Raw genomic sequence first — 17,440 nt, forward strand, 5'->3', positions numbered from 1 at the left:
TTTGCCTTTTTAATTTTTCGTGGGTTGTTTCTTTTTTTTTTTTTTTAAAGAATCCAAAAACATGAAAATTTATTTTGAATCCAAGAATAAATGAACACCAAAAACTTAGAAGTTTCTTTTCAAGGGAAAGGATATTCATTTTTGTCAAACATTTCCAGTGATTGGGGCTCAAAGGCTCTAGTTGTTACATGATCCCATCAGTCTCTTCTTCAAAGTACATGATGTGAGGCTGGTATAGGGCACACTTGACCACATCCACTTCTCCGCCCCCGTTCTTCCCCCGCTGGAAGTGAATGCTAATTAAATCCTCCACCATTTCTTCATCCAGATGAATGTCTTCCATTCCAGTCAGAAGCACTGTCCTCTTAGATAGTCCTGAAAATACCTGATACTTTTTCAAGTGTTCTTCTACATATGGAGAAACCAAAACTCTATGGCAGCTGCGATTGATAGTAAGCAGATAGTCTCTCCTTTTCAAAATCTTGTCAGCAACTCCCATTTCCACAAACGAGATGACAGCACTGCCCGACGGCCTGTCATACTCCACCCATTCCACTTCTCCGCTTCCGTTTCGGGACTTAGAAAAGCTCAGTTCTAGCTTGTCTCTCATCTGATCTTCAGGCAGCTCATCAGGAATTCCAGTAACATTGATTTTCATTTTAGAAACTTCTACATGAACCTGGAATTTGACTCCTGAGTTTAAGGGCACTGGCTGGGCTATGACCTCCACATCTACTTTGTCTATCTGTACAAGATGTTTCCTCATTCTTATCACATTTTGGGCAACTTCTTCTTCTTCAAAGGTGATAAGTGCGTGTCCTTTTTGTAGCTTGTAAGTGACTTTTGAGTTCACTTGAAATGAACAGGAGACATTTGAAAACTGGTTGTCATTCTCAGAAGTCTCAGCAAGTAAGAATTTTATCTTTGTTTCAGGAAGATCCTCTTTAATCTGGAATGCTCTGGCAGTCTCTTGTAGCTCAGCTTCAAGCTTTTGGATCTCTTTCTTTAGCTGAATATTTTCCTTTGTAATTTAACCAATTAATCCCTCATTTTGTTCATCTTTCATGACTTCATCTGGCCAATTCTCCTTACGAACTTGGTTTTTGTTATCTTCATCAGCTGCCATGATTTCCCGCTGTCTGCCCGTGGAGAGCCGGGTTGTTTCTTATTATGTTTATTATCTTATTCCTATTTTTCTTTTTTTAATGTATAAATCCTTCATTCTTGCCTTTCCTAAAAACTATTCTTTCTTATCAATTCCTTATTTCTACAAATGTAAAGAATCTTGAGAAGTCATCTAATGTAAGCTATATTACACATAAACCAGCTTATTTCAGTTCCTTGATATAGCTCAGTCTTTTTCCATCTTAACTTCAAATATCATTTTCAACTTCATGCCATGATAACCATCCTCAGAAACTTCACACCTTCCCCTTTCTTTCTCCTGAACGTCTCATGTTCGCCTTGTATCACATTTACCCTGTGTCCCTGAACTGTTCTCTGCCATGCTATAGGTTTGCCTTATTTTCCTCCAGACCTAAGCCACATCAGGCAAAAAATGTAAAGAAAGATAATGCAAGGATTCTTGCTTTACTTCAAAGATATAATTGATGTGCTTTTAGGACTTATCTTGCTGCTGTACAAATTGAAGAAAGTAGAGACTGAGGAAAAGAATTCCCATTGCGTATCCTCAGCACTCTTTACACAAATCAGTCACTACTAAATCTTCACCAACCCAGATTATGACAAGGGTCCTTAAACTTAGTCCTGTGATCAAACTAAGCTAAGAAGTACACTGGAATCTTTAAAAATAAGAGGAAAGCTGAAATATAATTAGAAAAAAATTTCTGGATTCTGAATTTGGATAGAAAAGCTGCATTACCACTGTGGTACTTTTTTTGTTCTATTCCTAAAAGGATAATAAACGTTCCAGGTAGATGAAAAAGAAATAAGAAACACCATCTTAGGGAATCTCCACAAAACCTAGTACTTAAAGAAAATCAGAGTTCCACTTATAAAGAAGTAGATGGAATACATATTTTGTCATTCCTTTGGCCTAAATTTATAGTAAGGCAGACTGATTGAGCAACTGTTGAGTCTATAATACTGGTATATACAGACTGCTTAGTCTGTAACATTGGTATATTTTCCTGCTATGGGTACTTTCGATTCATTAATCTCCTAATCACTTTTGGCTAGGGATGGTGTCTTAGTTCGTTTCTATGTTGCCACATGTATAAAGGAATATCTGAGGCTGTGCAGTTTCTTTTACAAAGAGGTTTATTTGACTCATTGTTCTGCAGGCTGTACAAGAAACATGGTGCCAGCAATTGCTTCTGATGAGGGCTTCAGGCTACTTCCACTCACAATGGAAGGGAAGCCCAGGTGCAGAATCCACATGACAAGAGTGGAAGCAAGAGAAAAAGGAGGAAGTGCCAGGCTCTCTTCAATAACCAGTTTTCATGGGATCTAAGAGTGAGAACTCACTGCAACAAGAATGACACCAAGTCATTCATGAGGGACCTACTCTCATGATCCAAACACCTCCTACCAGGCCCCATCTCCAATGGCTGAGATCAAACTTTAATATGAGACTTGGCAGGGCCAAACAAACCATAACAAAACCATAGTACATGGCTATTAGAAGAACCTGACCAAAACACATAATCAACTTCCATTTTAAGGTCTGCAAAATATATCACAACCTTACAATGATGAAATATACGGATGGGTTCTTAAAAACTTTTACAAAAACTACATTCCGTTATTATTTGAGTGAAGCAATCATTGTAAAGAACAGTTCCTCTCAAATGATTTAGTTTTGCAAGTGGAATGAACAAAAATCTAGACTTAGAGGCTCATCTGTTTAACAATTGTCATAGATGTACTTCTAAACCAGAATGTTCTATGTACTGTGTTGTCTCATTTAAATGTGGTGGTGATGGGTTTCAGAACACACTACCCCAAAATATGGCATGTTGGCATGTTGAATATTGTAAACTACAGGAATTTGAGAAGACAGCAGAAGCAAGAAGGTCACTCTGACCTTCCCCTAACCCTACTCCCCTGAAGCAAGTCATAATACCTAAGAAGGATGTTCCAACCTTTCCCTGAAGTAGGCTCTCATGTGAGAGGTTCATCCCTATACTAGGGGGAGAGAAGGGAGGAACATCCTTATGTCTGAAGATGAAGGGACACAGAGAAAATTTAGAAAAAACAGGCCTTACTAGGTTTCTTCCAGTTTATTACCACTAGGTCATACCATTTTTTCCCATATCATGTTTCCACAACTATCCACTCTTCATCAAATCTATCATTAAAAAACTCCATTTTAAATAATTCTTAGTTTTCATTTCTTTATGAAGGCTCCCAAATTATGTAAAATCGGTGTAAAATAAATTTTTATTATAGAGGTCTCACTCATGAACCTAAGATGAATAGGAGAAAACATTTTTTCTCCTGTACAGTGGTGAAAGTCAAGTGATAGTGACAGATCCTTCTGCTTTCCTTACATGTACTGAAGCAGCAGTATTACAAAATTGACTCCAATTATAAAGACAATTAGAATATAATAATAATAATGATGTTTTAAACCAAAATAGGTAAGAATGCATAGCGCTCTTTAAGATGAAAAAGACTATAAGATGACATTTAATAATAGGTAATTTGGTTCAGTTGACGAAACTCACTTCACAGGTTTTTTACATTATTCATCTTTTTATAAATGGCATTCATTTATCTTAGGATAGTTGTTTGCTGGGTAATTTTGAATGCTTAAAATGTAAGACCAACCATATGTATACTATTTAACAAGCAGAGATATTTAGTATTTTTACATGAACCATCTCATACAACAATTCTATAAGATATGTCAGGGTCATTTGCCTTACTAGACACTTTAAGCTACTGATTCCCATATGTCAGAGACTTCCCAGGCTTTTGCTCATGATATAAATTAAAGATTTACTATTACAATCTACATACCACCTCCTTGGATATTTACAACATAGTATGAGTTTTTCATTCATTCTAGTAGGGTGTTTTTATTGGGAAGCACATACATGGTTAACCAGAATGTCCTTGGCCCTTGGAAAATTGTCCCCAGATCATGGCAAAATATTGGTTTAGTTGGCAAGACTGAAGCTTTTATACATAAATTATTAATGTCTATCAATAGAGAGTTTCTACTACTTTCCAATCATCAATAACTTCAATTCAACAGACTAAACATCTGTCCTTAGAACCTTTTCATCATTATTATTTCCAACTTTTTTTCTTATACTATATAACTTTCTCTTTGATAGTTTTGTCACTAAATCATGTTATAATATTTGTTTATAATGAATAAATTGTTACTATATCCTATACATTCATAAAAATAGATTATATCATTTGCAACCTAAGCTTTAGTTAACCAACATTTTTGAACATCTTTTTATGTCAAGAACATATGCAACATAATATTAACAGTGCTATCATATTCCACTATATGGATGTAATAACCAACATTTCTTTAGATAATTCTCTATTGAAGATTTTTGTTTCCAAGTTTTCATTGATACAAAATTAATCACAATGAACACCATTATATTTTTGTATAACTTGTCTGATAATTTTTCCATTATAAATTCTGGGAAGTAAAGCCTTTAAGGATTATCATTCATAATGTCATGATTTGGACTTTATCCAGTTCTCTCATCTTTTCACTTCTGTCTCCTCTTTTCAATTTCAAGACATACTTGCCCTCTTTTCATTTCCTGAAATGAAGTGCTTCCCCCATTTCATGGCCTCATGCTTTTCCCTCTATCTGGGATACTTTTTTTTTTTTTTTTTTTTTGCAGTTGTGGTCCTGGGCTGGGTTTGAACCTGCCACCTCCAGCATATGGGACCAACGCCCCACTCTTTTGAGCCACAGGCACCACCCCTATCTGGTACACTTTTGCACTAACCCCAATGCTACTATTACTCTTTCAGATCCCTGATCAACACATTTCTTCAAGAAAATCTTTCCTCAATAGATGAGGTTCTCCTAATAAATACTTGTTCAATTCCATAAATTTTTCCTTCATAGCACTCATCAAACTAGTAATTTTATGTCTGCATTTTCCAGGAGACTGTAAATTCTTTGAGATTAGGGGCTGGTTTCTTTTGCTCATTATTGTACCCTAGCATCTAGCAAAATTCCTGGAGCACCTAAGTTTTTAGTGTTTATTAAATTAAAGCCCTTTAGAAAGGTTATGTCAGTTTACATTTTCTCAAGTCCATGTCCTAAAAGCTTTAATTCTAATAACCTAATAACCATTGCAATTTCCACTCCCAAGTTCCATATCCCAACAACTATTAAGAAGAAAATTATTTTTGAGGCATCAAAATACAGACTCTGAAGCCCTTGTATGTTTGCCAGGGAAGTAAAAACTTTAAAAGGTACATTTAGTATAGTGTTACCTTGGGAAATAGATAATAGAATAATTTTGACACATGTACAAATTTATTAAAAAATTCATATTAAAGAATGAAAAAACTTAAACTATTTTTTCAGCACATATTTGCTAAGATCTTACCATGTATTAGGGTAAGAAAAAACTTGAACAAGACTGATATAATCTCTTATTTTAAAAAACTTAGAAACTTCTAAAATCAGGAAAGGCATTATTAAAAAACACCACCAAAAAAGCATTTTTACTCTTTCAGACCATGAAGTATAATTTATTAGACTGACTTTTTGTCATTTTGGAGTCACTTTTCAGTCCTCCCTTTCCTTATATGAGTCCATATAAACTGAACAATCTTTTCATTTCTAACCACATTTAGACCTTAAATTCTGTCCTGTTGAGATGAATACAAACACCTTTTACCAAAATCTAACTTACACAGTAAATATCTTATTATTCCTTAATGTAGACATATCTTATTAACCCTTAACTTGGGGTTTGAGATCTCTCATAATCTAGCTTCAATTTACCTTTATAAAATTGGCTTTTACTTCTCTCCGCAAATGTCATCTGCTATAGCAAATTTTGTCTTATCTAAAGACCAATTTAACCAACCTTCTCAAACCCTCTCAGAAGATTAAAGAAGAAAGAGGCCAGGCATGGTTGCTCATGCCTAAAATCCTAATATTCTGGGAGGCCAAGGCAAGTCAACTGTTTGAGCTCAAGAGTTCAAGACCAGCTTGGGCAAGAGGAAGACCCTTTGAGGCAAGAGGATCACTTGAATCCAAGAGCTTGTGGTTGCTGAGAGTTTGACACCACAACACTCTACTCAGGGCACTACAGTGAGACTCTGTCTCAAAAAAAAAAAAACAGAAGAAGAAAGAATCCTTTAGAACTCATTTTACGAGGACAGCATTACCATGATACCAAAGCCAGAAAGGACACTACAAAAAAAGAAAATTACAAGCCAATATTGCTGATGACAACAGATGCAAAAATCCTCACCAAAATACTTGCAAAGGAAATTCAACAGCTCACTAAAAGTATCTTTCATCATGATCAAGAGGGACTCATCTTGGGGATCCAGAATGGTTCAACATATGCACCAATAGATGTGATACACTGTATTAATAGAATGAAGGACAAAAGCCAAATGATCATATCAATAGACACACACAAAAAGAAAACATTCGACAACTTTTCATGGTAAAAATTCCCAACAAATTAGGTATAGATAGAAGAAATGCACCTCAACAGAATAAAGGTTCTATAAGGACAAGCCCACAGCTAACATCATACTTAATGATGAAAAGCTGAAAGTTTTTCTTCTAAAAGGAATAAAACAAGAATGCCCACTCAATATATTTCTAAGAAGAGAAATTAGGCAAGAAAAAGAAATAAAAGATATCCAAATTGGAAAGGAAGACACAAAAGCATCTTGGTTTGCTGACAACATGACTCTTACATATAGAAAACCCTAAAGATTGCACCAAAAAATTATTAGAACCAGTAAATACAGAATACAAAATCAACATACAAAACCTAGGAGTATTTCTATACACTAACAATGAACTATTCAAAATGGAAATTAAGAAAATAATCCCATTTATCAGGTATCCAGGAGGCTGAAGTAGGAGAATTCCTTGAGCCCAAGAGTTCAAGACCAGCCTAGGCAACAGAGTGAAACCTTATCTCCAAATAATAAGCAAATAAATAAATAATACCTTTCATTACAGTATCTAAAAACATATAAAATGCTTAGGAATGTATTTATCCATAAGGTGAAATATCGGTACACTAAGAACTAGACAACACTGATGAAAGAAATTAAGAAGACACAAATAAATGGAAAGATGTTATGTTCGTGGATCACAAAAAAAATCAATTGTCAAAATGTCCATACTCCCTAAAGTGATCTGTATGTTCAACACAATCCCTATCAAAATTCCAATGACATTTTTCATAAGTAGAAAAATAATTCTAAAATTAAGATGGAACCACAAAAGACCCCACCTAGCTGCAGCAATCTTGAGCAAAAAGAACAAAGCTGGAAGCATCACATTACTAATTTAAAAATACACTACAAAGCCATACTAATCAAAGCAGCATGAGATACTAGACCAGGAGCAGTGGCTCATGCCTGTAATCCTAGCACTTTGGGAGGCTGAAACAAGATTGCTTGAGCCCAGGAGTTTGAGGTTGTAGTGAGCTATGATGATTCCACTGCAGTTAACACCAAGCAATAGAGCAAGACCTCATTTAAAAAGACAAAATAACTGCATGGTAATGGCATAAAAAGAGACACACAGCCCAATGGAACAGAACAGAGAACTCAGAAATAAATCCATGTATTTATGGTCAGTTGATCTTTGACTAAGGGGCCAAGATCACACAAATGAAGAAAAGATGGTCTCATCAATAAATGGTGCTGGAAAAACTAGATATCCACATACAGAAGAATGAAATTGGACCTTTAAATCACATGATGCACAAAATTAACTCAGAATGCATTAAAAGCTTAAATATTAATATGAGACCAGAAACTATAAAACTACTAGAAGAAAACATAGGCAATAAAAGCAAAAATAGGCAAAAAGGATAGTATCAAACTAAGAAGTTTCTACACAGTAAAGGAAACAAAAACAGAAAATATCTTCAAATGACACATCTGATTAGGGGTTAATAGGAAAAATAGAAGTAACTCAACTCAATAGCAAGAAAACAAATAGCCTGATTAAAGCACAGCAATGGATCTAAATAGATATTTACCAAAAAAAGACACAAAAATGGCCTAAAAGTATATGAAAAAATGCTGACTATCACCAATCATCATGGAAATGCAAATTAAAATCAAAATGAGAAATCACCTCAGACCTGTTAGAATGGCTATCATCAAAGGTAGCAGGCATTAGTGAGAATACAAAGAAAGAGAGCATTTATACATTGTTAGTCTAAATATAAATTAGTTCAGCCATTATGAAAAATAGTATGGAGGTTCCTCCAAATTTTAAAAATAGAACTACCACAGGATCAAGCAGTATATATCTGGGTATATATCCAAAGAAACTGATGTCAGAATATCAAAGAGATACCTGCATTGTCATATTCACTACAGAATTATTCACAATAGCCAAGATATGGAATCAACTTGCCTGTCTATCAGTGGATCAATGGATAAAGAAATGTGTGTACTAGAATGTTTATTGCAGCTCAATTCACAATCGCCAACATATGGAATCAACCCAAGTGCCCATCAGCCTTTGAATGGATTAATAAAACTGTGGTATATGTTTTCATAGACCACAGTATCATGGAATACTACTCAGCCATAAAAACATGGAGACTTTACATCTTTTTCATTTACCCGGACGGAGTTGAAGCACATTCTTCTAAGTAAAGTATCACAAGAGTGAAAAGCAAGTATCCAATGTACTCAATACTAATATGAAACCATCAGATAATTACACACTCACATGAGAGAAAAACATAATTATATTCAAGTGAGGGGAAGGAGAGAAATGTGAAAAGGAGAGGGAGAAGAGGAATGGTAAGCTCTCACCTAACAGGCATAATGGGTGAAGGGGTCAACTACAATTTGAATTTTACCTTAGAAAAGCAAACAATGTAATCTAATCATTCATATCCTCATATTAAACTGAAATTTTTTTAAAAAAGAAAATGCGATACATATACATACAATGAAATACCATTCAGCCTTAAAGAAAAAGAAAATCCTGTCATTTGAAACAACATAATGAATTTGGAGGACATTATGTCCAGATATGTGAAAGAAGCGAGGAACAAAAGACAAATACTGCATAATCTTGCTCATATGCAGAATCTTAAAAAGTCAGACTCATAAAAGTAGAGAGTTGAATGGTGGTTACCACAGGGTAAGGAGAGAAGAGAGGACTGGATGTATGTTGGTGAAAGGATACAAAGTTTCAATTAGACAAAAGGATTAATTTTTGAGATCTATTGCCCAACGTGGAGATTATAGTTAATAATAATGTAATGCACATTTAATTTAATTACTTACAGAGATTTTAAATGTTCACACCACAAAAAATTATATGTATATGAGGTGATAGTTATGTTAATTAACTTAATATTTCATAACATATATATGGAAACATCACATTTTACCCCATAAATATATGTAACTATTGTCAATTAAAAATAAAATTATATAATTTGTCAATATATAATAAAATAAATTTTGAAAAACTATAAAAATGTTAAAAAGGAATAATTTTTTGGAAATGCAATATTTTCTAGTATTAAGAAAAAACTATATTTGACATTGATAGATTATGGAAGTGCTTTATACATATTGAATAAATTCATCAGTTTATTTTACATTATAAAGAAAATTTATACAAATAACTGTACACATTTTACCACATTTAAAACTTTTTCTTTCTAAATTTTTACTATAACATCTTTTCAGTTTTATTGAACATGGTAGACCACAACAGCTCGTAAAGTACACAGCTTATTTTGTCTTCCTTCTCAAAAACCTCAAAACCAAAGAAGCCATTTAAATCAAGAAAGAAAAAAGCATAATATAATATAAATGCTAAGCATTGCTCTTGCTCAATAATAGGAAGAATTTTTTTCTACTGTTAGCATTATGGGTCTTTTAAATCTAGCCACAAGCAACTAATAGTCTAATTCTGTTAGGCAGTCCTTTGGCAGTTGATTTGCAAAGATAAAAAATTTTTATTTACAATTAGGCAAGCTATTCAACAAAATTGATTTTGAAAGCCAGACTCCATATTAAATATGCATAAGAAAGGGCTATTCTTAGGGAAAAAATACCACCACACTGCTTTAAAAAATTTAAACATGTATTAAGTTAAAATCCAGAATAAAAATATATTTAAACTTCAACACAATCATTTCTCTTTTTTATTGATATTTAGCACCAGACAAATTGAAAAGCAACAGTTATTGTTTGCCTTGTAATATCAAGTCTAATCAAAAGAACATGAGCTTAAAAGAAGATTTTAATATGTCAGATGGTCTAAATTTCTGGTTTAATGGAGCTTTAAACTACAGTGTGTTATAAAGAGAATTGACAACTAACTTAAATATATTGCCTCTATCAAATCAGCCAGACACATTTTCCATAGGACTTATCATAAGTCCGAATTTCCAGATCAACTGTTAATTTTCCTTACTCAAAAAAGAAGAAGAGTTAAAAATGCAGATTTACCTAATGAGCTGCCAGAGGAACAAATGCCTCAAATGCTTTTGGAACTGTTTGCTGTTGTCATAAGTACCTACAGTGTTAACAAAAGATGTCACATGCTCCATAGTCACCTATTCTAAGTGTACAACTTTCCTCATATTTAACCTAAATCCTCATGCTTCAGGTTAAGTTGAATTCTTTTTGTTTGAACTTCAGTGAAGATTGAGAACATCTGGCCTCCATCCTTTATGCGTAAATTAAATACTTCTAAGTCTTCTATTCTCTGGAATAATAATCCCTGCTACTTTAAAATTTTTCTTTTAGGTTTCTTTTTCAACCCTTTAATCATCTTTGTGGTCCTCCTCTGAACTTCCTCCAAGTTCTCCATGTCCTTCTTTAGCAGTAGAGCCAAGAACTAGAAACAAAGCTCACATATGGGTCTGACCAGTGGCAAGTATAATAGCAAAATAATCTGAAGTTTTCTACATTTTTGATTTTTATTTATGTGGCCAAGTATTGTGTATGCTTTAACTACAACATTATTTTGTGAACTAACGTTAATCTTATTATTCCTTTACTATTAAGGGAGTTTCCAACTTTATTTAAATATTCATTCAGTTATTTATTCTCTGGACTTACTGTTATTTTCCTCTCTAATCATATTGCTCTACGTCTATCCCCTACTATATTTTATTAGTCTAATTTCAAATCAGTATTCCAATTTGCTGTATTATTTTAGTCTATAGTACTTTTTACTATAAGACATTTATGCTACTTACCATATTTCTCTCCAATTCCAATTGCCAATAATTTATTAAGAATATTGGGGCTCGGCACCTGTGGCTCAAGTGGCTAAGGCGCCAGCCACATACACCTAAGGTGGCGGGTTCGAATCCCCAGCCCGGACCCGCCAAACAACAATGATGGCTGCAACCAAAAAATAGCCAGGCGTTGTGGCAGGCACCTGTGGTCCCAGCTACTTGGGAGGCTAAGGCAGGAGACTTGCTTGAGCCCAGGAGTTGGAAGTTGCTGTGAGCTGTGAGGCCACACACTCTACACAGGGCGACAGCATGAGGCTCTGTCTCAAAAAAAAATTAAAAAAAAAAAAGAATATTGGCAGCCTAATCATTATGTATCTACAAGAGGTGTTTAAGTATTTTAATAAGTGTTTTAAAAGACTGAGTGCCAGTTCAGAGCCCTCTGAAAAATATATGATTGCAGAGACCTTGTTAAATTTGCTCCATCACCTTCAAATCCCAACCCAACATTGACTGTCTCAGGGGCTAGAAGGCCTCAAGTGTGAAAAACTAAAATTCTTTAAAAACTTCATAAAGTCTCAAAGAGCTAGATTAAAATTTTCCCAAAGTACTGACTAATTTTTTTTTCTTTTTTTGCTTGATAATCACAGTAAGCTGTAACTGTTTGGGTTATCTTTCTCTTCTAGGCATTTTTGTCATTAAGTAAGAACTACTTGAGTAAGTTTACAGATAAACAACTGAAAAGGAATTTTAATAATGACCTTATTATTTGTGGAGCTATGCCAAATAAAATACCAGGACAATTAGCTAGGCATGGTGGTATGCACCTGTAGTCCTAGCTACTAGGAAGAATTACTTGAGGCTCAGCGTTTGGGTCTGAAGTGTACTCCTATGATCACACTCATGAATAGCCACTGCAATGCAGCCTGGGAAATAGAGAGAGAGACCCTGTCTCTAAAAAAGGAAAAGAAAGAAAAAGGAAATTAACCTGACTTTGTTCCCAGGGTTAGAGCCTAGATATTTCAATAACCTACCAACATGGAAGTATATATAACCAGATAAAATCCATCAATTCATCTATTGCTGTCACACAAATATGAATATATATCATACATAGTTTAGAGGTAAATGTACCTTAAGAAATGGAAGACAGGGACTCAGTTGCTATGGAAAAGAAAAGTAATCATAGTGTTCTATGCTCCACCTAAACAGTATTGTTCTAGCCAACTTTTAAAAATATATACATGTAGTGGGCCCTGATAGCATCCTTTATAAAATATAGATGTAAAAGATGTTAGTGATAAAATAAAAAAGATTCACTTAATTCTTAAAGTTAAAATGATAAAAAACGAATTAAATGTAGTTAAACATATTAGAAAGATGGGCATACGGATAATTCTTAAAATCAGTGAAATAATTATCCATAGAGGAACAAATAAACGAACATCTCAAACTGACAAATCAAAAAATTGTGGTAAAACTGTATTATTTAGAAGTATGGCACCAGTTCCCAGAAGTTATACTTTAAAGAATTATGGCTGAGGTTGGTACTCATGCCTGTAATTCTAGTACTTTTGAGAGCCAAAGCAGAGAGTTCAAAACTAGCCTGAGCAAGAGCGAGATCCCATCTCTACAAAAATTAGAAAAATTGCTGGACATAATGGTCCATGTCTGTAGTCCCAGCTACTTGAGAGGCTAAGGCAGGAGGATTGTTCGAGCCCAAAAGTTTGAGGTTGCAGTGAGTTATGATGCCATTGCATTCTAGCCAAGTGACAGAACAAGACCCTGTCTCAAAAAAGAAAAGAAAAAATTAACAGTTGTTTTAGCTAAGCTATTGGACTATGAATGGGAAGGTATGGAGCAAGAAACTGTTGCTTATAGCCATAATAATGTATTACTATGGTCAACAAAATTAATGAAAAAAAAATCCTGATCCACACAAGGTTGATTAAAATACAATCCATGGTCAAAAGAAATTTAGAATAGATGAGATGACAACATTAGAAATAAATTTAATATAAGACAGAGTAATCAGAAGGAGCTATTAATAGCTTTCCTTGCCTAAAAATATGCAAGGTGACATAAAGCATAAATAACTACTCTCTTCTTTCATAATGCAGCTGTATATGCATACATGAAACATTAAATCTCTTGATTTCTCTCTCAGTTAAAAAGTAGAATAACAGTATCATCCTCAATTGAAGAATACTGTACTTCTCTTATTATGCAAATGAACAAAAAAATTGTAAAAATCCAAACTATTTATCATGGCCTATATGTGGGTCATTATAATTTTGAGATACACAAAAATCAAGAAACATAAAATTGCATAGATGCACAAATTAAGCCCTCCCAGCAATACTAATAAGCCAAGCAAGTTGAAATTTGCACAGGTGAATCAGAAAGGACACTGTCAACTGTTTTTCTTGGAAGTGAAATAATGGACCATAACACAGTCTGCCTCAAAACTTTCACAGTGACCTATGTAAGACCATAAATGAACTAGGCCTTGGGCTACCTCTCCAATATTATGTTCCTTTTCATCACTGGGAACTGACCAAATGACCTACATTCTTCCCTAAATATGCCCAGCTTGTTTCTATCCAACGATTCATCTCTGGATCCCTATACAAGTAAATGAATTTTACATTATTGGCATATTCCTGCATTCTATAGTTAGTGCCATAGTAGTAACAGGCTTAATAGGATGTTATTTATAAGGTGTGTGTTGGCCAGAAACCTTATTAAAGAAATGACTCAAAATATATGACATTTGTACAATGTGTTAATGGTTCCCATAGAAATTTTCTCACTTGGACCTCACAACAATCTCTATTGTTTATGAAGTAAAAAAAAAAAAATTATATATATATATAATCTTCATTCTATGAGCAAATTGAGATTTATGGAAGTTAAATAACTTACGTAAGAGTAAGTACATAGTTAGAAAGTAGTAAAACCTGGAAGGATTCAACTCAGTAATTTTGAAAACAGTCCGGGGTTCTTACCATTTGTTGAAGGTAAAAATTAGAAGAGAGGAAAGGCGAATATTTTTATTCCCAATATTGAATCACTATGGAACACTGGGTAAATGCCAACTCTCACTATTCTTTAGTTTCTAGTTAAATAAAATGACTAGGATATTTGCTAGTGATTCACATTTGGAAAATGCTTAAATGTCTTCAGATTAAAAACCGTGATGGTACTCTAAATTCTATATATTAATTTATTCATTCATCTATTCAACTCTCCATATCTAGGGAACTTTCCCAGATTCTGAATACTGCAGTGAATAAGTTAGTTCTTACCAACAGGTTTGGGCAATGTAAATTTTGGTGACTATTAACACCATCACAAAAATATGTGCACAAAACTGCAAAACTTCTTCTAGAAGAGTATTTAAAACTTTCTTTTCTATAAATTATTAAACTGGTAAGGTACTAATGACTAATGTGTTATATATAAGTTCATTGTTCATTTTGAGCTGACATCAAACTAATGTTCATGCTTCCTCCATACATGTTCTTGTTTTCTTTCCCTGTATCTCTTGTGCCATCTTTCTACACAAATATGATATATCCACAAGTTATCTCATCCATGACACATTTTCTGCTAACTGCTGTTGATCTCTCCTTTAAGCTCCAGGAGCATTTAAATTATGTGATCAATTCTTTATTGCTTCATATTTCTCATTGTTCTTTTTTCCATTTAACTTTATCTTTCCAACTGGTTTGCAAACCTCTTGAGAGTAGAGGCATTGATTTCTACCGCTTCTGCGTACTCTGTAACAGGGTTACAACATGAGTTCTAATTCCAGAGCTGCCCCATTCCCTATCTACTTCATGTAACTTCAGTTTCTCATCCATAACATGGGGGAAATAATAGTTACTATAGCTTCTTAGGATTGCTTTGTGATAAATTTAGATATTTAAAGTACCTACAGAGAGTGACAAAAAATGCATACGTATTTTAAGAAAGGAAAAATCTATTAAATTTGTAATATTCCAGTCGTGTTTGACTTCTGCAATTATAAGAAGTGCTCGATATGACTTATACTAGTCTTTTATTATCAGTATATATTGAGTATTATAATTTTAATATAGCTTTTTCCTTTCTTAAAATGTATATACATTTTTTGGCACACCTGTATACTGGTCATATTAGCAATAATAAATGCTAATAGATATTATTGATATTTTAATTATTGTAGCTATTATTAATATAAAGACATGCTCAGGAACCAACTGATTAGTCAAATTCAGTAGTTAATGGAAGTTGGTATTTTGAAAATTATATTTGATAATAACTAGTAATTTTTTCTTTCATTTCTTTACTAAAACTTAATCATAGATTACAAATTTCATTCAATAAACTGCTTTAATTTCGGAACAATAACCATTTTACTATAGATTATAAGAGTATAACAATACCTTGATATCTGTAGATTCCCACTTAATTGAATTCACCAAACAGACACAGAAAGATGGCACTTGTAGTATCATATTGTAACTGTTAATCAAGCAAGGTACTCCCTTGCATTTTATTCTGAATCTCCAACAAGATTTTGCTTGGAAGTTGCCAACCTAAAAACTTATTAGCCCTAATATAGTTAAGATAAATGAAGTGTCAGAAAAGGAATCATGGCAACTATGAAGGCATATTTGGCTTATAAATTTTTTCCATCTGCCAATTGAAATACTCCTCAACTTTTCTTCCAGAACACTAGTATTCTTTTAATCTCGTGAATACTGTAAAAGTAGTCAATTTTTATTTTTTAAGAAAAGCTATAGGTCAAATTTGAAATTTGTAAATTACTCTTGCTGGGTTTTGGCCAAATCAAGTGTATCTTCTACTTTTTTTCTCTAGTTCCTTGACACATTACTTCCAAGACTAAAAATTCTTCTAAGCACAGTCACTATCATAAATTTGTCAGCTCGGCACCTGTGGCTCAAGTGGCTAAGGCGCCAGCCACATACACCTAAGGTGGCGGGTTCAAATCCAGCCCAGGCCTGCCAAACAACAATGATGGCTGCAACCAAAAAATGGCCAGGCATTGTGGCGGGCACCTGTGGTCCCAGCTACTTGGGAGGCTGAGGCAGGAGACTTGCTTGAGCCCAGGAGTTGGAGGTTGCTGTGAGCTGTGATGTCTAGCACTCCACCCAGGGGAACAGCTTGAGGCTCTGTCTCAAAAAAAAATAAAATAAAATAAATTTGTCATAAACCAAATGTATGTAGCAATGTAATGTGGTGATGTTTTGTCACAAAATCATGAAATTAATGTGAACATTAACATGATGATAAGGTGAAAATAAGTCATTTTGTGAACAGTTAAAAGATGTGATGATAATGATATGATAAAACTGTATAAAGACAAGGCAATAATCCAACATAGTGACTTTTTTAGACAAGAATGGCAAGATTCAAGAGTCCACTATAACATGCCACATACCAAAATACTTGAAAAGTTTTTCATCACCTGAGGTTTCAACTTCCAATTGAGTAAATAACAACTTACTGAATTCCTATGCTATATGGAATACAATTTGCTTACTAGGAAATTATTATGGCAAAAAGAAAATCGAACTGCAGCACTTATATCTGTCATACTGAACCAAGAACAAAAGCATAACCAAAGTAAAGCTAGCCTTTTTTTCATTCAAATCAAACTCCATCCCTACATCCATCTTTAGGACAACATGGCATTTTGCCCCTTAGATTTCAAAATAGTGAACACTTAAAAGATAAAACACAAAGCCAACTTGGATAAAGAGAATTGAATTTCTCTTTATCCAAGAATTTATTCTACCCAGGGGAAATAATAAATGAGGGAAATAACACACATCTTATGCAAAGCATGGTCAAGAAATCTAGCCTAGAACCAAAACTATCTTAATTCTATTAACATTTAATTAGCCATATTTTAATCAATTTATTAGAATTCATGTTATTATTATAATTGGACTAGGAATGTTTCATAAAATTAATAATACATACTTTACGCATGAGATTATTTCAGAAAACATGTTCTGCAATATGTATTTGCTGTGATAACATCA

The 17,440-nt window shown here is 33.8% G+C and overlaps 1 protein-coding gene and 1 pseudogene across 1 annotated transcript in view; both read right to left on the reverse strand.

The window, feature by feature from the left end:
- ADAMTS6 (ADAM metallopeptidase with thrombospondin type 1 motif 6) overlaps positions 1 to 17,440 on the reverse strand; it is a 366,007-nt gene that overhangs the window by 203,559 nt on the left and 145,008 nt on the right. The gene's annotated exons all lie outside the window — the stretch shown is intronic.
- On the reverse strand, positions 147 to 1,128 carry LOC105886621 (annotated as a pseudogene).

The sequence above is a fragment of the Otolemur garnettii genome, unplaced genomic scaffold, assembly GCF_000181295.1.
Source record: "Otolemur garnettii isolate 467f Iridium unplaced genomic scaffold, OtoGar3 scaffold00017, whole genome shotgun sequence".
NCBI lineage: Eukaryota > Metazoa > Chordata > Mammalia > Primates > Galagidae > Otolemur > Otolemur garnettii.